This window comes from Castor canadensis, chromosome 16, assembly GCF_047511655.1.
Source record: "Castor canadensis chromosome 16, mCasCan1.hap1v2, whole genome shotgun sequence".
Classification (NCBI taxonomy): domain Eukaryota; kingdom Metazoa; phylum Chordata; class Mammalia; order Rodentia; family Castoridae; genus Castor; species Castor canadensis.
Genome location: NC_133401.1, coordinates 31,362,454 through 31,385,367, shown reverse-complemented (window position 1 = coordinate 31,385,367; position 22,914 = coordinate 31,362,454). Strand labels below are relative to the sequence as shown.

Sequence of the window (22,914 nt, the reverse complement as noted above, 5' to 3'; positions counted from 1 at the left end):
CCACCTGGAATGGAATTTTAGACATGGAATCTTCTTTGTGTGGATTTATTATGGAAAAATAATGAGGAAATGTGCCTTTGGTGAATTCAGGAGAAGCTCCTGGATATCAGGTCTTGTCTCCCTTCTTCTCCCCTCCCCTCTCTTTGTGTAGTTGGTTACTCAAGAATGAAGTTGTGCAAGATTGGACAGTTTTGAAATCTGTCTTATAATGCAATTAGAGGCTGTTTTTCTGTCTTTTGCCTGCTGTTCCATCTATGTTCCTGACATTGTATGGTGTCTCTTCACATTTCAGATGCATGAACATACTCTAATGTTCATGAAGTATAGCAATACAGCAGATGATGGTAGATAACACCGTAGGAGGGAAGCTCTCAGTTCAGGCACTCTGAGATTCATGACGTTATGTGGAATATGGTTAAAGTTTCTCTAACTGGGTGAATTGAACACACTTAGAAACTTGGTATTGTGTATATGGGAAAAAGTCAATGAGTAGTAAGAGAGGAAAAATCTTTTCCTTCTTAAATCAAGGAAATAAGAATTTAAAGAAGGATCAAATTAATTTGGATACAAATGGTAGTAAGCATTTTTATCAGCTTCAAAATTTAAATGTTTCCTATTATTTTTCCTAATTTATGCAGGGTTTATTCCATGTTTACTCTTTTCCCCTCTCCAGCTTACAGATTTCTGTGCCTTTTGGGTACCTCTTAAAGACTATTTTGGATCTGGGATTGTAGCATGGTGGTAGAGCACTTGCTTAGCATATACAAGGTCCTATGTTTGATTCCCAGCATGACACAAGACAAGAGCCAAAAAATTTTTTGTCTGACAACGTAGCTGCTATAAAGTCTATTTTTGGGTCAGAGTTGTTGGATAATAGGAAGGAATTGATTTGGTTGATGACATTAGTAAATTCAGTTATTTCATAAGAGGTAGAGGTATATGGTGGTTATCAATTTAGAAATTAAATAATTTAGTGGACACTTGAGTACTTAGAGTCAAAACTTATACTACCCTCCTGCCAGATTGTAACGTATGTTGGACCATGACATTCTATCTAGATGGTTGAGTTCTTTCACTAAAACTTCACTTCAGTTGGGTTAGAGATCCTGATTTGCTTGTCATGTACTTGATGTCAACTGTGGTTGAAGAGTTTGTCCTTTCACTTTTGAAAAATACATGTGAATATGATTGGATTTCTCATTTCTACTGTCATTGTCATGGTCAAGGGTGTCAATAGCTTTCACAGGACAGTCTCATAGCAGGCAGTGCTATCACTAAATTAACTTCAAATCACAAAACTCCATATTACTCACTGATGTGACACCATTCCAACATTTTCCCCTACAGAGAGAAACACAGTCTTATCATTGTGAATCTTGATTCTATACATTAACCTGTGTACTTAAGCCTGTGTCATTTCTAGTTGGCTATCATCATTGCAGGCCCATACTGATAAAACAGAGCAAGTACCCCTCATTTGTTACCTCATATGCTTCTGTTGTTTTTGAATTTGTGGTAAAATCCACATAGCAAAACATTTATCTTTTCAGTAATTTTAAGTGTGAAGTATGTGAAGAATATTCTGCTGCTAGTCTCCATAACTTTTTCATCGAAAAGCTAAAATTCTGCACCCATTAAACAACTCCTCATTTCCCTCTAATCCTTGCCAGGAGACAACCATCATTCTCCTTTCTTGTTTCTATGAGTTGTACTGTTGCTGTCTCACATAGGTGGAATCATAGTATTTGTGACTGGTCCATTGCTCTTAACCCTACGTCCTCAAAGTTCATCCATGTTGTAGCATGTGTCAGAATTTCCTTCCTTTCATTGTATGTGTGTACCACATTGTGTTTATCCATTGTCTGTTGATGGACCTTTAGGTTGCTTGCACCTTTTGGCTATTGTGAATAATGTTATGAAAAATTGCATAGAGATATCTGTGTTATATTCTACTTTCAATTCTGTTGGACAGATACCAAAAAGTGGAATTGCTGGATGACATGATAATTGGATTATTAATTTTGATGAGGAACCTCTATGCTTGTCATATGGCCTCCACACCAATCCACGCTCCCACTAAGTATGCACAAAGTTCCAATTTCTCCCCATCCACCCCCCTCCCTTCTTTTTTTTTTGGCGGTACTGGGGTTTGAATTCATGGTCTTATGCGTGCTAGGCAGGTGCTCTGTCACTCTAACCACTCTGCCAGTCTTCTGCTTTTGTTTTTGTTTGTTTGCTTTGGCTGGTGTCCGTCCTAGTGAGGGTGATGAGCTTATTGTTATTTGGTTTACATTCCCCCAGTGATTGGTGATGTTGACCATCTTCTTGAATGCTTCTTGGCAAGTTTATATCTTTTTTTAGGAGATACGTATCTTCAGGTCCTTTTCCCAAGTGTTATAAATTTACTGGTTGTAGGAATTCTTTATATAATCTGACAATTAACCACTGTCAATTACATCATTTGAAATGTTTTCTGTAATTTTTCTTATGCTTTGAGTTCTAGTTTGTATGAATTTTAGAAGCAGTTGGGCTCTTTAGACTTGTTTTGGCAGTGTTGGGGTTTGAACTCAGGGTTGCATGCTTACTAGGCAGGCTGTTTTACCAACTTGAGCCACCTGATTAACCCCAGCAGTCGGGCTTTTAAAATTTGTTTTGGAAATTTAAATTTCATTTAATGTAGAGATTAGGGAAACATTGACTTACTTGCAAAAATGGGTTGTTATATCCAGTAATATTGTATGCCTCACTTTTTTAGTATTCTTTCATTGTATAAAATACTTTTTTTGTTTTTGTTTTTTTTCTTGCAGTGCTAGATTTGAACTCAGGGCTTCATACTTGCTAGGCAGGCACTCTCCCACTTGAGCAATACTAAACAGCATTTTCTGCTCTGCTGATTTTGGAGACAGGGTCTTGCTTTTTGCCCAGTATGTCCTGGACTGGGATCCTGTTTTGTGCAGCCAGCAGAAGTGCCTGCCTTACAAATGCAAAGCCCTGCATTCAAACCCTAGTATTTTTCCTTCCTCAAATACTTTTGTTGAGTTTTTACTATGTTTTGTGTTCTTTGAAATTTAAAAATTAAGTTTAAATTGATATATTGAAATCACTATATCTTAATTTTATTTCATTTTTTTCTTATATCTGTTGATATCTGCAAAGAATATTAAAATTTTACATTAATTCTCAATGAGTCATTTAGTTGAACATAATAGAAAAACCAGATTTTAAAATATTTATATATATACATATATATGTATATATATAAATATATGTATATATAAATATATATATACATATATATATAAAATGCATATGTATATATATAAATATATATATGTGTGTATATATATATATATATATATATATATATATATATATATATATATTTATTTATTTTTTTGTGGTACTGGGTCTTGAATTTAGGGCCTTCACCTTGAACCACTCTACCAGCCTAATTTTCGTGAAGGGTTTTTCAAGATAGGGTCTCACAAAATATTTGCCTAGGCTGGCTTCAAACTGTGATCCTCCTGATCTCTGCCTCCTGAGTAGCTGAGATTACAGGTGTGAGCCACTGGCACCTGGCCTAATAGTTTGCTTTCTTTTCTTTTTTCCTTTTATTTTATTGTTTTTACATTTACATACATGTGTATACATTATTTGGGACACCTCCCCCGTCCTCCTGACCTCTTGTTCTCCAGTTTTATTGAAGGGAAAACATAAAAGATAATAAGAAAGACATAGCATTTTGCCAGTTTAAGGTAAAGATAGCTATACAAAGAGATTCCTAGTGTTGCCTCCATGCACTTGTGTATTGCAACAGACATTGGTTCATCTCTACCAGACCTCTTTGCTACTTACTGGTCCCCTTCCCATAATGGCCTTTGCTAGTTTAAGATTATTCTGTTAGCTCCTGTACAGTGAGCACATCAACCACATTCAAGTTTTAGGTTTTCTTCCCTTTCCCTATTCCTCCTGTGCATGTTCTCCCCTTAGTGTGTGACCCATGTCCAGTAATATTGCTGCATTTGTTTTAGATCTATAATCCGCATATGAGGGAGAACATGCGATTTTTGGCTTTCTGAGCCTGGTTAACTTTGCTTAAGATGGTACTTGCCAGTTCCATCCATTTACTTGTGAATGACAAAATTTCATTCTTCTTTGTGGCTAAAATTCCATTGTGTATAAACACCACATTTTCTTAATCCATTCGTTGGTAATTGGGCATTTTGGCTGTTTCCATAGCTTGGCTATTGTGAATAGTGCTGCAATAAACAAGGGTGTGCAGGTGCCTTTGTAGTAACCTGAGTTGCATTCCTTTGGGTATATCCCTAGGGGTGGTATTACTGGATCAAATGGCAGATCTGTGTTTGTTTTTTAAAGATGCCTCCATATTGTTTTCCAAAATGGTTGTACTAGTTTACATTCCCACCAGCAGTGTATGAGGGTTTGTTTTTCCCCACATCTTTGCAACATTTGTTGTTGGTGGTGTTCTTGATGCTAGCTATTCTAACATGAGTGAGGTGGAATCTTAGTTTTTTTTTTTTTATTAGTGACATTTAATATTGTTTGATAGGTTACATCTGTTAACTATTCTTGCTCTTGTTTCAAGAAGTGTAAAAGGAAATTCTGGGTACCAGTGACATGAGGAGAGTTGAAAAAAGAATTGGCTTTGTGGTTGAAGAACTGTGGTTTTGGAATTCAAACGTCTATATTAACTGTGGATTTAGGTTTCTGTTTTATGTTTGAAATGAAGGTAAGAGCATTGTACAGCTAGTCCAGGTGTCCATATAAAAGGCATGCTTCATGTAGAAGTTGTTCTTTTAAACTGCAATAGGGAATCATAAATTTACTTCTGTTCCTAGTTGTGGTACCCAAGGAGAGAGCAGATTGAATGATGTCATGCAAAAAAACCCTGTGGATTATTCTGATTGGGGAAAATGGGGAGTGGTGAGCCCGAAGGATTCTGGGAGTTTGAATTCAGGTTAGAGGAAGTCCACTTTTGCAGTTATAAAGGCTGCCGTGAATTGTCTGTGCTGGGGTTCAGAAAGCTTCATGTTAATAAAGGAGCAAATGTTACATTTCAGGCTCTGTGGTCCATTTCATCTCTGTTGAAGCTACTCTACTTGGCTATTACAGTTTTCTAAAAGTAGCCACAGATAGGAGTAGACAAATGAGCATGACTGTTCCATTCAAATTTTATTTCCAAAAATATATGGTGGGCCACATTTGGCCATGGCTGCAGTTTGTAGTGCTCCAGTCTACCTCTATCTTGTGCCTTCAAGCTTGGGGAAGGCAGGGAAGTCTTTTTTTTTTTTTCTCTCTCTCTCTTTTTTTGTGATTATTGACTTTTTATTTTATTATTTTTATTTTTATTTTTTCTTTCATTCATATGTGCATACAATGTTTGGGGCATTTCTCCCCCCCTGCCCCCACCCCACCCTCTCCCCCTCTACCCCCTTGCTACCAGGCAGAAACTATTTTGCCCTTATCTCTAATTTTGTTGAAGAGAGAGTATAAGCAGTAATAGGAAGGACCAGGGGTTTTTGCTATTTGAGATAAGGATAGCTATACAGGGAGTTGATTTGCATTGATTTCCTGTGCATGTGTGTTACCGTCTATATTAATTCTTCTTCAGCTAATCTTTTCTCTAGTTCCTTGTTCCCTTCTCCTATTGGCCTCTGTCACTTTAAAGTAACTGCATTAGGATCTCTGCATTGAGGGCAACAAATGATACCTAGTTTTTTGGGTGTTTTACCTATCCTCGTACCTCCCTAGTGTGCTCTCGCTTTATCATGTGATCAAAGTCCAGTCCCCTTGTTGTGTTTGGCCTTGATCTAATGTCCGCATATGAGGGAGAACATAGAATTTTTGTTTTTTTGGGCCAAGCTAACCTTACTCAGAATGATGTTCTCCAATTCCATCCATTTACATCCTTGGCAACATTTGTTGTTAGTGGTGTTCTTGATGGTAGCTATTCTAACATGAGTGAGGTGGAATCTTAGTGTGGTTTTAATTTGCATTTCCTTCATGGCCAGGGATAGTGAGCATTTTTTCATGTATCTTTTTGGCCATTTGGACTTCTTTCTTTGGAAAAATTCTGTTTAGTTCAGTTGCCCACTTCTTTATTGGTTTATTGATTTTGGGGGAGTTAAGTTTTTTGAGCTCCCTGTATATTCTGGTTATCAGTCCTTTGTCTGTTGTATAGCTAGCAAATATTTTCTCCCACTCTGTGGGTGTTCTCTTCAATTTAGAGACTATTTCTTTTGTTGTGCAGAAGCTTTTTAAAACATCTTGTCCCTTTTGTCTATCCTTTCTCTTAGTTTGTAGGCTGCTAGAGTTAAACTTAGGAAATTCTTACCTATACCTATTTCTTTGAATGTATTCCCTGCTTTTTCCTGTACTAACTACAAGGTTTTGGGTCTGATATTAAGGTTGTTAATCTACTTTGAGTTGATACTAGTTTAGGGTGACAGGTATGGATCTTGTTTCAGTTTTCTGCAGGCAGCTAGCTACTTTTCCCAGCAATGTTTGTTAAAGAGACTGTCTTTTCTCCATCATATGTTTTTGGCACCTTTGTAAAAAATAAGGTTGGCGTAGTTGTGTGGTTTCATATCCCTGTGTTCTGTTCCACTGGTCTTCATATCTGTTTTGTGCCAGTACCATGCTGCTTTTATTGTTGTGGCTCTGTAGTATAGTTCAATGTCGGGTATTGTGATACTTCCAGCATTGCTCTTTTTCCTCACTATTGACTTGGCTGTTGATGGTCTTTTGTGTTTCCAAATGAACTTTAAGGTAGATTTTTTTTTAGTCTCTGTGATGAATGTCATTGGGATTTTGTTGGCAATTGCATTGAACATGTAGGTTGCTTTTGGTAGTATAGCCATTGTTACTATGTTGATTCTACCAATCCATGAGCATGGGAGATATTTCCACCTTCTGTAGTCTTCTTCGATCTCTTTGTTCAGTGGTTTGTAGTTCTCTCTGTAGAGGTCATTTACATCTTTGTTAAGTTTATTCCTAGGTATTTGATTATTTTTTGAGGCTATTGTAATAGAATTGTTTTCCTTTATTCTTTCTCAGTTTGCTCATTGTTGGTGTATAGAAAGGCCACAAATTTTTGTAAGTTGATTTTGTATACTTTGCTGAAGCTGTTAATGGTGTTTTTGGGTGGAGTTTTTGGGGGTCTTTGAGGTATAGGATCATGTCTGCAAATAGAGATACTTTGACTGTTTCTTTACCTATTTGTATTCCTTTTATTTCTTCTTTTTGCTTTATTGCTCTGGCTAGGAATTCTAGGACAAGCTGAATAGGAGTGGGGAGAGTGGGCATCCTTGTCTCATTCCTGACTTTAAGGGAAATGATTCCAGTTTTTCCCAAGTAAGTATGAGGTTGGATATAGTGTTGTCATGTATAGCCTTTATAATGTTGAGGTACATTCCTTCTATTGCTAGTTTTCTTAAAGCTTTTATCATGAAGTATTATTGAATCTTATCAAAAAGGCTTTTTTTCATCTATTGAGATGGTCAAATGGTTTTTGTCTTTGCTGCTATTAATGTGCTGTATTACATTTGTTGATTTGCATATTTTGAAACATCCCTGCATCCCTGGAATGAAGCTGACTTGGTCATAGTGAATGATCTTTCTGATACGTTGTTGGACTCTGTTTGCCATTATTTGATTGAGGATTTTTGCATTGGCGTTCATTAAGGAGATTGGCCTATAGTTGTCCTTTTTGGATGGTCCTTGTCCTGTTTGGGAAGAGTGTAATATTGGTGTCATAAAATGAGTTGGGTAGTGTTCCCTCCCTTTCTATTTCATGGAAAAGTTTGAGGACTTTTGGTATTAGTTCTTCTTTAAAGGTCTGGTAGAGTTCAGCTGAGAATCTGTCCAGTCCTTAACTTTTCTTTTTTAGGAGACTCTTTATTGCTGCTTCAGTTTCATTACTTGTTATAGATCTGTTTAGGTGGTAATGTCCTCTTGGTTCAGTTTTGGATGGTATCTAGAAATATGTCCATTCCTTCAAGATTTTCCAATTTATTGGAACATAGGTTCTCAAAGTAGTCTCTGATGATTCCCTGGATTTCCATGGTGTTTATTGTTATCTCCCTTTTTTGTTTTTGATTTTACTAATTTGGGTCTTTTCCCTCATTGCTTTAGTCACATGTGCCAGGAGCTTATCAATCTTGTTTATTTTTTCAAAGAATCAGCTTTTTGTTTCGTTGATTGTTTGTTTTATTGTGTTTTTTGGTCTGTATTTCCTTAATTTTGGCTCTTATTATTTCTCTCCTGGGTTTTACTTGTTCTTGTTTTTCTAGGAGTTTGAGATGTAGCATTAGGTCGTTTATTTGAGCTCTTTCTGTCCTTTTAATATGTGCACTTATGACTATAAACTTCCCTTTTAGGACTGCCTTTGCTGTGTCCCATATGTTCTGGTGGGTGTTGTTTTCATTTTCATTAGCTTCCAGGAACCTTTTTATTTCCTCTCTTACTTCTTCTATGGACCACTGATAGTTGAGCAATGGGTTATTCAGTCTCCAATTATTTGTGCATTTTCTACTGTTGTTTTGTTGTTGAGTTCTCGTTTTAATGCATTATGATCAGATAGAATGAAAGAGTTATTTCTGTTTTTTTATATTTGTTGAGGCTTACTTTGTGCCTTAACATATGATCTGTTTTGGAGAAAGTTCCATGGGTTGCTGAGAAGAATGTATATTGTGCTGTTGTTGGATGAAATATTCTATAGACATAAGTTAGGTCCATTTGATTTATGTTGTCATTTAGTTCTAGGATTTTGTCGTTGATTTTTTGTTTGGATGATCTAACTGTTGGTGATAGAGGGATATTAATGTCTCCTACTACCACTGTGTTTGAGGCTATATGTGCTTTTAAGTCCTTTAGTGTATGTTTGATGAAATGGGTGCACTGACATTGGGTACATATAGTTTGATAATTGTTATTTCCTTTTAATGTCTTGTCCCTTTTATTAGCATGAAATGTCCTTGTTTATCTCTTTGTCTGATATTAAGTATTGCTACTCCTGCCTGTGGTTGGGGACCATTTGCTTGGTAAATCTTCTTCCAGCCTTTTACCCTAAGCTAGTGTTTATTTCTGTCAGTAAGATGGGTTTCTTGTAAACAACAGATTGTCAGATCTTCCTTTTTAATCCAGTTTGCCAAATGGTGTCTTTTGATGGGAATTTGAGTCCATTGTCATTCAGTGTTAATATTGATAGGTAAGTGGTGATTCCCACCATTTATTTGTTTTTGTTGTTTAAGGGTTTGATTGTGTACAGCTGTTCTAGTCTGCTGGAGTGGCCTTCCTCTTGAGTTTTTTGTTTGAATGGAGGGACTTTTTATTTCCAGAATTTTTGTTTGATTCTTTTTTTTCTGAAGTTTTCTGTGTCTTTGTTCACATCCTCTTTTATAGTTTGTGTTCTCATCTTTAATTCATATATATTTTTTATGGTGTCCTTTGTTTCACTTTGGCATTTGTTCAAGTCCTCTCTGGGTTCATTTATTTGTTTCTGTGTCTTCTCATGTTGTTTATTTTTGGTGCCTTTAAATTTTTTAAGTGCATCTTGTACATTCTGATTAACCATATCTAGTATCTTCTCCATGAATTTCTTAGTTATGTCTTCCAAGATTTCTTCTTTGAGGGGTTTTATGTGGGTATCACTAGTCTCCTTAGTAACATTTGTCATTGTTTTGTTGAGGTCAGGAACATTTTCCTTCATTTCCCAGTGACAGTCCTGCATTGAATTATTTTTTTGAGGAGCGTGGTTTACATCCCTCCTTCTTCCCATCACTCCACTTGGTGCTCTACGTCTGTTTTGATAGGCTAGTTGGTGGTTTTAATTGCCTGCTTTCTTTCTCTTGATTTAATTTTTGTGTTGTGATGACTTGGTTGGTTGCTAGGTTGATGTGCTTTTTGTGTCCCTGGCCTGGAGGTACAATTTAGCAATAATAAATTCGCAGGTTCAATGCCAAACCAGTTGTTTATATATTATATAGAAAACCCCTTGATGATAATACACATAAACAGTGGGAGTTGATGGGGTAGTGGTGATTAAGCTAGTTATAGATTTTGGGGAATTGATAAAGGTGGTACTAAAAGGGGGGGGCGGGTGGGGAAAGATGTATAGATATGATGGGTTTTGTGGCCCTTGTGTTTGTTTGGGTATATTTCTGTTGTTGTAGTGGAGGGTGCTTGTATCAGGGATTGCAGGGTTTGGAGTTGTGTTCAGTGGGTACAGTAGGCTAGTCAGTGGATGGGAGGGAGAGGTAGTGTGATGACAGGTTGGGGAGAATATGAAGAGGGGAGGTGAAGATGGGGGAAGAGTGGATGAGAAGGGGCAGAAAGAATAGTTGGGAGGGAGAACAATGTATTGTAGCATAGGAGGAATGAAAGTGAGGGATAAGAGAATAGTGATGGTGAAGTTAATAATACAGGGGTAAAAAAGAAACACAATAAAAAACACTGGGTTCAGGAACCACAAAAACTTCCATCTTTTGGTAAAAGTTCCATGGTTATTACTTAGGTGTCTCATCCTGGTATTGGCATACAAGTGGAGGCTCTGATGTGGCCTTGCCAGGTGACTGGCTCGTGAGTAGTATTTTGTCCTTCTGTCCACAACATTAGTTGGAATTGTGAGGTGAGGTAAGACTGCCAGCTCATGCAGGGTGGTCAGAGCCATTGTTTTCAGCATGTGGCAGCTGCATTGCCCTTCAGCTGCAGCTCTGTTTGGTCATCTCCTCCCCCATCAAGGTGAAGAAATTCATTTTGAATACTGTCCCCTCTCCCAGAGATCAGTTCCAAGATTCACTACCTGTCATGTTTGGGGAGGTTTGCCTTTCTCCCCACCCCCGCTCTTAGACTTTATGCCTCTCCCGATCTCTGCTGGGTGCTAGTGGCTCCTCTGGGAGATTGGCTTGACGTTCTGCTCCCATTCTCAGCCTTTGCTGCTTTTCTCACGTTTCACTGAGAGTTTGGCACTGAGAATTTGGCTCCTTGCCCCAACCCCATTCTATAGGGCAGGTTCAGCTTTCCACCCCCACTTCCACTGTTGGTGTCACATTACAGTTCACTGTTTATGTTTTTCAGTTTTGCTGGGGGGAGTGGGTTCAGTCTGCCCAGAGGATTCACTGGATTATTTTCCTGGAGTGTGGGTAAGGGAGTCATGCTCACTTGTTCATTCTTCAGTTTCATGCAGGCAACTTTGCTGCTGGCTGTTGGGAAGAAATGATGCCACTGTTTTTCAGTGTAGTGTGGCATAGGGAAGTTTTCCATGGTCCAGGGGTCCAAGATGTCAGAGAATTTGATTCTTATTGATGCTCTGTTTCCTGCTTGTTGGGAGAAGAAAAGAAAGAGGAGAAAAAAAAAAAAAGATTTGGCCAGGGGCTTTTTATCCCCCAGGGCCAGACATGCCTTACTGGCTGTGCTGTGTGATATTTTCACAGCTCTTAGGTGCAATTAAAGGCTCATTTAAAGGTCGGTCTTTGAATTTTATGTGCACCTAATGAGATGGCGGTTATTATTTTGGCTAGAAGTAATCAGAATTACCCAAGTGTACCTCTGACATCTCAAGGAGGTTTATGGTGTCATAGAGCTTAGGATTTCTGGCTCCCTGCCCTAGTCACCATCTTGGATCTGTCCCTGTTTTCTTTCTGTCGTATTGACTATGTGGTAAAATTTGTGAACAATTACAGTTTCCATGACTCTTGTAGTCTTGGTTTTATGTTTAATGAAAATGAATCCCCAGTGTCAACATCTTGATTTGGAACAATCTTGCATCATGCAAAAATATCTTACAGACATATCATTAAACAAGTGCTATAATCAGTTTGTTTATACTGAATGTGGAATATTTACATCTTTACTTTTAAGATAAATTAGAGCAGAAGAATGACCTTTTCTTTTTAAAAAGGAAACTATGAAATGGTATGACACAAGTTTTAAAACTTGAGAATATTTAAAATTCTCAATCATTTTAATTGTAATAAGTACCACTGAAATTAACACAAAATCTCTATTCATAAAAAAACACAAACTTTTAGAAGGTATTTATCTTTGGAAATTTGTTATCTTTGGGTTTATAAAGGTAATGAAGGTGTGATTATAAGATTTAAAGAATTTAATGGATGAAACACACATTTTTGATTTTCTAGTGGGTTTGTTGATGCCAGTAAATTTATCTTTCTTTTGGATGTAAAGAGAATGTTTCCATAGAACGTGGCAATGGGGATTTTGTTTTTCTCCCAGACAGCTGTGGGAATCCTAGGCAGTTGGTCACTTCTGTTTCATTATTCTCAGTGTTCACTGGAAAGAACTTTATGCTCAAAGACATGATTATAAAGCACTTGGCTTTTGCCAATTCTTTGACTATTATCTCAAGAGGAATTCTTCAGACAGTGGCAGAGTTTGGGTTGAAATATTTCCTGGATGACCTTGTTTGTAAACTTATTGTCTACTTTAACCGTGTGTCCCAGGGGATTTCCCTGTATATTATGTGCCTCCTGAGTTGCTTCCAAGCAGTCACAGTCTGCCTCAGCAATGCCTGGTGGAAGAAGCTGAAACACAGAGTCATCACATCCATTGTTCCCTCCTGTTTAATCAGCTGGTGTGTGCATCTGCTTCTAAATATCATGATTCCTATGAGAATTACTGACTGTAATTGTCAGAAAGTGAAAGAGATATGGATGAGGCAGAGAGATAGTTCAAACACTAAACAGGATTTATTGTTCTGTCAGGAGCCCTGTGGAGGGGGACCCCAGCAAGAGACCTAGAGCCCACTGCCATACACCAGCTTGGGCTAGATATAAAGGGCTAGTGGAAAAGTACCAGGAAGGTCACTAAGGGATACTGTTGCTGGGTAACCAAGAAAGATAAGCTGTAGTTAGGTTACTGTCTCTACTCGAGTGTCCTTGACACCCATCCAGGGAGATAAAGGTTAACAACTGTCCCTTTGTTAGTCTTTGGGGTTGGGTGGGGAGTTTCCAGTAAGCCACCTGCAAGGGGGAGGGGTCTGGTCCTAACATGGCTGTCCTCACTTTTAACCCCAACACTAGTGACAGCAGAAATGTTAGTAATTGCTTCAGTTTTGAGTACTGCGTGGGGCTTGGTTCTGGCACCATTACAACTCTATTGTTTTTTGTTCTTGGTCTGCTTTTCTGACGTTTTATGTCTGAGTCTCCTGACCTGGGCCAGTGGCTCCATGGTGAGCATTCTCTACAGGCGCAAGAGGCAGGTGCAGTACATTTGCCGTACCCATCACTTCCCTAGAGTCTCACTGGAGTCCAGAGCCACCCAAACCATCTTGATTGTGGTGTGCACCAGTGTCATATTCTACTCAATGTCTTCGTTCTTGGTACTCTATACAGCATCTTTGATAATCCAGGTTTGGGGCTTATAAACCATTTATATTTCTAGAAACCTGTTTTCCTACTTTTAGTCCTTCTGTGCTCATCGATAATAACATTGTCTCCAAGCTTTATTTTCTGTGCTGGGCAAAAAAGTATTTTTATTGAATTTTTCACAAGTTCTGGTGGTTTGTGTCTACATGCATATATTTCTTCATCTATTTTGTAAGGCTGAGTCTCACTGTGAACCAGTCACTATCAGATAATTGAATTGCATTGAACCTTAGACAGACACAGTCATCCCAAACATCACTGAGGTTCTGACATATTTCCATGATGTTAAGGCTTCCTTTTGTCCTCATTTTAAAAAATCAAGTTAGTATACATCATATAATGAGTAATATCTGAATATTACAACAGGTCAAGTAACAGTTCTGGTTCAGTCTTGTTGCATGTACAGGTGTGGTTTAATCCTAGTGCTTCAACTGAATGAGATTAATGAAGGCATAAGAAATTGCAAAGTATCTGGGAATATAAGCTATTTGAAGACAGATTGTTTGCATGACTGATCCTGTAAAATGATCATTAAGCCATATTAGCAAAGCAGTTTATTTTCGGAATTGCCTATACAATACGGGTAATGTTAATCTGATGCCCACATTTTAACCTTACATTCATACAAATTGTCATTTAATTTGAAATCTTGTAAATGATGTTAGATCAAGTTCAGGTGACTACAATGAAATACATCTACTTGACTGTGCAGAAGGCTCAGGTAGTTTCCCTGATCATGTATTTTTTAATGTTTAAATGAGCATTTATAGGGATCTGCTAAGTACTGAGTGTTGAGAAAAGTTTTCCGAGGAGAGAGAGTGTTGCATATGAAGGGTTGTTGCTTAAAGGTGTTGTGAGAATTCAGTAAAGTGAGAAGGGCTGAGACAGAATGAAGAAAAACTGAGCAGATGCAATAAACTCTGGAGATATGTTTTATAAGTCCAGTGTAGGAATTTTAGAAATTTTAAATGAGAAGATCATAGTCTTACATAACTACAATATTGTTATATACTTGTTGATATGATGGTAAAATCAGGAATAAGATTTTATTCAACATTTAAATTAAAATGATTGGGCCACTGTAATTTGTTAAAAATGTCAAATGGATGTTGGTATTTTATCAATGTGCAAAAACAGAACTGATTCACACTTACTATACATAAATAAAATGTTTAAACACTCTGAAAATCTCCATGTGTTTTGTTTCTTTTAATCTAGTAGCCTAGAAGTCAAGGTGCATTAAGCAAAAACATAGTTGAAAGTTTGTTCTTAAAAAAACACTTTGAACAGTTTGTATTCAGAAATGTTAAGAACTGCCCCCATTTATTAGTAGATCCGTATTTAACCTTTTCTTCATTTTACAGGTCAAATAAATTCTCTTAATCAACGTGTATATTTCTCAAAAGAATTTTTTTGAGGTTTTTAAAGCATTGCATTTTCTTAACTATCAAAGGCTTTTCATTTCAAGGTTTCTTAGGTTTTGCCAAACATAATTTTTTATCTCCTGCCTCAACTAAAGAATGGAGTCACACACAGGTTACTCCAGAGGCACCTGCACACCCATGTTTATTGTGGCACTACTCACAATAGCCAAGTTATGGAAACAGCCAAGATGCCCCACCACTGACGAGTGGATTAAGAAAATGTGGTATCTATACACAATGGAATTTTATGCAGCCATGAAGAAGAACGAAATGTTATCATTCACTGGTGCATGGATGGAATTGGAGAACATCATTCTGCGTGAGGTTAGCCTGGCCGAAAAGACCAAAAATCATATGTTCTCCCTCATATGTGGACATTAGATCAAGGGCAAACACAACAAGGGGATTGGACTTTGAGCACATGATAAAAGGGAGAGCACACAAGGGAGGGGTGAGGATAGGCAAGACACCTAAAAAACTAGCTAGCATTTGTTGCCCTTAACGCAGAGAAACTAAAGCAGATACCTTAAAAGCAACTGAGGCCAATAGGAAAAGGGGACCAGGCACTAGAGAAAAGGTTAGATCAAAGAGAATTAACCTAGAAGGTAACACACATGCACAGGAAATCAATGTGTGTCAATACCCTGTATAGCTATTTTTATCTCAACCAGCAGAAACCCTTGTTCTTTCCTATTATTGCTTATATTCTCTCTACAACAAAATTAGAAATAAGGGCAAAATAGTTTCTGCTGGGTATTGAGGGGGTAAGGGGGGAGAGGGAGGGGGCGGAGTGGGTGGTAAGGGAGGGGGTAGTGGCAGGGGGGTTAAATGACCCAAGACTGTATGCACATATGAATAATAAAATTTAAAAAAAGAGAGAATGGAGTCACAGATAATGTAGTAAAGATTCAAGCGTTATGTGTACACAGATGGTAATGAGTGTTTTAATGTCCTTTTCCAGCCCAGCACTTGTCTTTAACTGTTAGATACTTGAAAACAAGATTGAAAGTCCACTTTGTAGAAATATGTCTCCTCCATGTGGAAATTGAAATGCAAAGGCCACTCTGGTATTTCATTACTCTCCAGAGAACACATAGAAACATTCTGCAGAGAAAGCTTAGGAGTTCATAAAAGGGAAACAAAGAGGGGGTAGAAGTAGACAAAAGGGACAGGAATAAGGTTGATTCACCAATGAGGGTGTATTAAGGTTCTCGTAATTCTACCTGAATCCAGAAAAAGTTCTCTGAAGTGGACCTAAAATATTGTCAACTGATAGGACAAAGGGGAAATAAAATTCTAATCAACAGCTGGTCCTCTTTAAGTATTTGTTATGTCGCAGGGAGGAGGATCAAAAGAAAACAGACTAGGCCTGAGTCCTGAGAAAGTACCAGGGAGGGAGGGATGGCATAGCAGAGAGATAAAACCTGAGAAATCTGAACACGAAGAAGGTCATGTGACACCAGGGAGGGGAAAGTCACATAGCACTAGGGTAAAGTAGACAATAAAATTACATATAATCATATGTGTATTAGACCTTGCTTTTTGCTTGTGTAACCTGCTTGTAAGGGTATATAAGGTGAGACCCCTTTGTTCTTGGGGCTCAACCTTTGGACATGAGTCTGCTGAGTCTCTGCTGGCACAAGAAAACATTGCTTCCTGCTAATTGCCTCAAGAGTCCTGTATCTCAGCTAGCATACCCCTGCAACAGTTAGTGGAAGGCTTCCAAATGGAATTGACATGCCAAGAATGCCTCTGTGAAAGATGTCTGAGTAAGTTTGCCTTCCTAGGGAGATTGATCAGTTGCTGGGATGTGAATAAGCTGAGATGCAAACCAAAACGCAACAATTAACCTGAACATGTCAAATAAATACTCATCCCATCATGTGGTGAGAATTATTTCAAGTGAATTCAAAACACTGTTTTTACTTATATTCATTTTTAAACATTTTTTTCCATTCACATCTGCTTTTAATTTTTTATTATATTATTGTTGTACTGGGAGTATACTGTGACATTTACGAAAGTTCTTAACAATATATTATAGTTGTTTTTTTATTTTATTTATTTATTTTTATTGTTTTTTATTCATATGTGCATACAAGACTTGGGTCATTTAACCCCCCTGCCCCCACCCCCTCCCTTACCACCCACTCCGCCCCCTCCCTCTTCCCACCCACCCCCTCAATACCCGGCAGAAACTATTTTGCCCTTATCTCTAATTTTGTTGAAGAGAGAGTATAAGCAATACTAAGAAGGAACAATTGTTTTTGCTGGTTGAGATAAAAATAGCTATACAGGGTATTGACACACATTGATTTCCTGTGCATGTGTGTTACCTTCTAGGTTAATTCTCTTTGATCTAACCTTTTCTCTAGTTCCTGGTCCCCATTTCTTATTGGCCTCAGTTGCTTTTAATGTATCTGCTTTAGTTTCTCTGCGTTAAGGGCAACAAATGCTACCTAATTTTTTAGGTGTCTTACCTATCCTCACCCCTGCCTTGTGTGCTCTCCCTTTCATCATGTGCTCAAAGTCCAATCCCCTTGTTGTGTTTGCCCTTGATCTAATGTCCACATATGAGAGACAACAAACCATTTATGGTCTTTTGGGACAGGCTAACCTCACTCAGAATGATGTTCTCCAATTCCATCCATGCACCAGTGAATGATAACATTTCGTTCTTCATGGCTGCATGAAATTCCATTGTGTATAGATACCACATTTTCTTAATCCATTCGTCGGTGGTGGGGCATCTTGGCTGTTTCCATAACTTGGCTATTGTGAATAGTGCTACAATAAACATGAGTGTGCAGATGCCTCTGGAGTAACCTGTGTCACAGTTTTTTGGGTATATCCCCCCCGCAAGAGTGGTATTGCTGGATCAAATGGTAGATCGATGTCTAGCTTTTTAAGTAGCCTCCAAATTTTTTCCAGAGTGGTTGTACTAGTTTACATTCCCACCAACAGTGTAAGATAGTTCCTTTTTCCCTGCATCCTCGCCAACACCTGTTGATGGTGGTGTTGCTAATGATGGCTATTCTAACAGGGTGAGGTAGAATCTTAGTGTGGTTTTAATTTGCATTTCCTTTATTGCTAGAGATGGTGAGCATTTTTTCATGTGTTTTTTGGCCATTTGAATTTCTTCTTTTGAAAAAGTTCTGTTTAGTTCACTTGCCCATTTCTTTATTGGTTCATTAGTTTTGGGAGAATTTAGTTTTTTAAGTTCCCTATATATTCTGGTTATCAGTCCTTTGTCTGATGTATAGTTGGCAAATATTTTCTCCCACTCTGTGGGTGTTCTCTTCAGTTTAGAGACCATTTCTTTTGATGAACAGAAGCTTTTTAGCTTTATGAGGTCCCATTTATCTATGCTATCTCTTAGTTGCTGTGCTGATAGGGTTTCATTGAGAAAGTTCTTACCTATACCTACTAACTCCAGAGTACTTCCTACTCTTTCCTGTATCAACTTTAGAGTTTGTGGTCTGATATTAAGATCCTTGATCCATTTTGAGTTAATCTTGGTATAGGGTGATATACATGGATCTAGTTTCAGTTTTTTGCAGACTGCTAACCAGTTTTCCCAGCAGTTTTTGTTGAAGAGGCTGCTATTTCTCCATCATATATTTTTAGCTCCTTTGTCAAAGACAAGTTGGTTATACTTGTGTGGCTTCATATCTGGGTCCTCTATTCTGTTCCACTGGTCTTCATGTCTGTTTTTGTGCCATTACCATGTTGTTTTTATTGTTACTGCTTTGTAATATAGTTTGAAGCCAGGTATTGTGATACCTCCAGCATTGTTCTTTTGACTGAGTATTGCCTTGGCTATTCGTGGCCTCTTGTGTTTCCATATAAATTTAATGGTAGATTTTTCAATCTCTTTAATGAATGTTATTGGAATTTTGGTGGGAATTGCATTAAACATGTAGATTACTTTTGGGAGTATCGACATTTTTACTATGTTGATTCTACCAATCCATGAGCATAGGAGATCTCTCCACTTTCTATAGTCTTCCTCAATCTCTTTCTTCACAAGTGTATAGTTTTCCTTGTAGAGGTCTTTCACATCTTTTGTTAGGTTTACACCTAGGTATTTGATTTTTTTGAGGCTATTGTAAATGGAATTGTTTTCATACATTCTTTTTCACTTTGCTCATTGGTAGTGTATAGAAATGCTAATGATTTTTCTACATTGATTTTATATCCTGCCACCTTGCTGTAGCTATTGATGATGTCTAGAAGCTTCTGAGTAGAATTTTTTGGGTCTTTAAGGTATAGGATAATGTCGTCTGCAAATAGGGATATTTTGACCGTTTTTTTACCTATTTGTATTCCTTTTATTCCTTCTTCTTGCCTAATTTCTCTGGCTAGGAATTCCAGTACTATGTTGAATAGGAGTGGGGATAGTGGGCATCCTTGTCTGGTTCCTGATTTTAGAGGGAATGGTTTCAGTTTTTCTCTGTTAAGTGTAATGCTTGCTGTAGGTTTGTCATATATAGCTTTTATAATGTTGAGGTACTTTCCTTCTATTCCTATTTTTCTTAGTGCTTTTATCATGAAATGGTGTTGGATGTTATCAAAGGCTTCTTCTGCATCTATTGAGATGATCAAGTGGTTTTTGTCTTTGCTTCTGTTAATGTGGTTTATTACATTTATTGATTTTTGTATGTTGAACCACCTCTGTATTCCTGGGATAAAGCCTACTTGGTCATGGTGAATAAGCTTTTTGATGTATTGTTGAACTTGGTTTGCCATTATTTTGTTGAGGATTTTTGCATCAATGTTCATTAAGGAGATTGGCCTATCGTTCTCCTTTTTGGAGGTGTCTTTGCCTGGTTTTGGGATAAGTGTAATACTGGCTTCATAAAATGTGCTAGGCAGTTATCCTTCCCTTTCTATTTCATGGAACAGTTTAAGGAGTGTTGGTATCAGTTCTTCTTTAAAGGTCTGATAATATTCAACAAAGAATCCATCAGGTCCTGTACTTTTCTTTTTGGGGAGACTCTTGATTGCTGATTCACTTTCATTTTGTGTTATAGATCTTTTCAGGTGATTAATTTCCTCTTGGTTCAGTTTTGGATGATCATATGTATCTAGAAATCTGTCCATTTCTTTAAGATTTTCAAGTTTATTTGAATATAGGTTCTTGAAGTAGTCTCTGATGATTTCCTGAACTTCCATGGTGTTTGTTGTTATCTCCCCTTTTGCATTCCTGATTCTACTAATTTGGGTTTTTTTTCTCCTCATTTTAGTCAGGTTTGCTAGGGGTCTATCGATCTTGTTTATTTTTTCAAAGAACCAACTTTTTGTTTCATTAATTCTTTGTATGGTTTTTTTGGTTTTTATTTCGTTGACTTCAGCTCTTATTTTTATTATTTCTCTCCTTCTATTTGTTTTGGGATTTTCTTGTTCTTGTTTTTCTAGGAGTTTGAGATGTATCATTAGATCACTGATTTGGGATCTTTTAGTCTTTTTAATATATGCACTCATGGCTATAAACTTTCCACTCAGGACTGCCTTTGCTGTGTCCCATAGGTTCTGGTAGGTTGTGTTTTCATTTTCATTCACTTCCAGGAACTTTTAAATTTCCTCTTTTATTTCATCAGTAATCCATTGTTCATTAAGTAATGAGTTATTTAGTTTCCATCTGTTTGCATGTTTTTTGTCTTTATTTTTGTTGTTGAGTTGTACTTTTACTGCATTGTGATCAGATAGTATGCACGGTATAATTTCTATTTTCTTATATTTGCTGAGGCTTGCTTTGTGCCCTAGGATATGATCTATTTTGGAGAAGGTTCCATGGGCTGCTGAGAAGAATGTATATTGTGTAGAGGTTGGATGAAATGTTCTGCAGACATCAAGTTGGTCCATTTGATGTATTGTATATTTTAGATCTTGGATTTCTTTATTGATTTTTTGTTTGGATGACTTATGTATTGATGATAATGGGGTGTTAAAGTCTCCCACAACCACTGTGTTCGAGTTAATGTATGCTTTTAGGTCCTTCAGGGTATGTTTGATGAAATTGGGTGCGTTGACTTTGGCTGCATACAGGTTGATGATTATTATTTCCTTTTGGTCTATTTCCCCTTTTATTAGTATGGTATACCCTTCTTTATCTTGTTTGATCAATGTTGGTTTGAAGTCTACTTTGTTAGAGATAGGTATTGCTATTCCTGTCTGTTTTCAGGGGCCATTGGCTTGGTAAATCTTCCAGCCTTTCATCCTAAGCCTATGCTTATTTCCGTCGGTGAGATGGGTCTCCTGTAAGCAACAAATTGTTGGATCTTCCTTTTTAATCCATTTCATCAAGTGGTGCCTTTTGATGGGTGAATTAAGTCTGTTAACATTGTTAGTACTGATAGGTATGTGATTCCTGTCATTTAGTTGTCTTAGTTGTTTGAAGGATTGATTGTGTGTAGCTAAGTTGAGGTTATTCTCTACTTTCTTGCTTTTTCTTTTCCTGTGGTTTGGTGCTGCCTGTCTTTTCATGGTTAAGTTGGGTTTCACTTTCTGTGTACAGAATCCCTTGAAGAATCTTTTGTAGTGGTGGCTTTGTGGTCACATATTGTTTTAGTTTCTGCTTATCATGGAAGATTTTTATTGCTCCATCTATTTTGAAAGATAGTTTTGCTGGGTAGAGTATCCTGGGGTTGAAGTTATTTTCATTCAGTGCCCAGAAGATCTCACCCCACTCTCTTCTTGCTTTTAATGTTTCTGTTGAGAAGTGTGCTGTGATATTGATGGGTTTACCTTTGTATGTTATTATTTTTTTTCTCTCTTACACCCTTCAATATTCTTTCCCTAGTTTCTGAACTTGTTTTAATGATGATACGTCTTCGGGTGGTTCTGTTTTGATCTGGTCTGTTTGGTGTCCTGGAGGCCTCTTGCATCTGTATGGGAATATCTTTCTCTAGATTTTGGAAATTTTCTGTTATTATTTTGTTGAATATATTATGTGTTCCCCTCGCTTGCACATCTTCTTCTTTGATGCCTGTGATTCTCAAGTGTGACCTATTGATGGAGTCGGTGAGTACTTGCATTTTCTTTTCACAGGTCTTGAGTTGTTTAATTAATAGTTCTTCGGTTTTTCCTTTAATTACTGTTTCATCTTCAAGTTCAGAGATTCTGTCTTCTGTTTGTTCTGTTCTGCTGGATTGGCCTTCTGTTTTGTTTTGCAGTTCTTTTTCGTTCTTTTTCTGAGGTTTTCCATATCCTGGGTGGTTTTCTCTTTAATGTTGTCTATTTTTGTTCTGAGTTCATTTATCCATTTATTAATCGTGTTCTTTGTTTCACTTTGGTGTTTATGCAGTGCTTCTATGGTTTCTTTTATTTCTTCTTTTGCTTTTTCAAATTCTCTATTTTTGTTTTCTTGAGTTTCTCCTGTACATTTTGGTTAACCATATCCAGTATCATCTGTATAAAATTCTCATTGAGAACCTGTAGTATTTCTTCTTTTAAATTATTCCTGTGGGCTTCATTGGGTACTTTGGCATAGTTTATCTTCATTTTGTTGGAGTCTAGATCTGAGTATTTGTTTTCTTCATTTCCCTCTGGTTCCTGTACTAAATTTTTGCTGGGGAGAAACTGGTGTCCCTGTTTTTTCTGTCTTTCCATTATTGTCTTTGGTGGTGTTACTGTCCCTGTACTGTGTGCAATTAAGTATTTTCTAGCTTGTAATAATAACAATGGTAATATTTATCAGGGAAGGGTGAGAGGAGATGCAAAGCAAGAAGTTAAAAGGGGAAAAACAAATAAGCAGACAAGTAGGAAAAAACAAAACAAGGAATCAAACAAAAAAGTTTCAAAGGTATAAACAGCGAGTGTTGGTGTACTAATTGACAGTAAGCTGAACAGGCATTAGAGGATTGAAAATAAAAAATAAAAAGGAGAAAGATAAGAATAAAAATAAAAAATAAGTAAATGAAAATATATATATATAAGAATAAAATAAAACAAAATGAAAAATAGAAAAAAAACCCTCAAAGTTCACATGTAGTGAAGTTTCAGTCTTAATAATTTTGATTTCCGTCTCAGTCTCTAATCCTGGAGATGGTGCCTCAGATGTTGTTCTGAAGTTGTCTCATCAA

At 37.2% G+C, this 22,914-nt stretch overlaps 1 protein-coding gene and 1 pseudogene across 1 annotated transcript in view; one reads left to right on the top strand and one right to left on the bottom strand.

Annotated features, from left to right (window-relative positions):
• LOC141410430 (uncharacterized) overlaps positions 1-22,914 on the bottom strand; it is a 589,957-nt gene that overhangs the window by 381,957 nt on the left and 185,086 nt on the right. The window lies entirely within an intron of this gene.
• Positions 10,142-15,535, top strand: LOC109674164 (vomeronasal type-1 receptor 4-like; annotated as a pseudogene).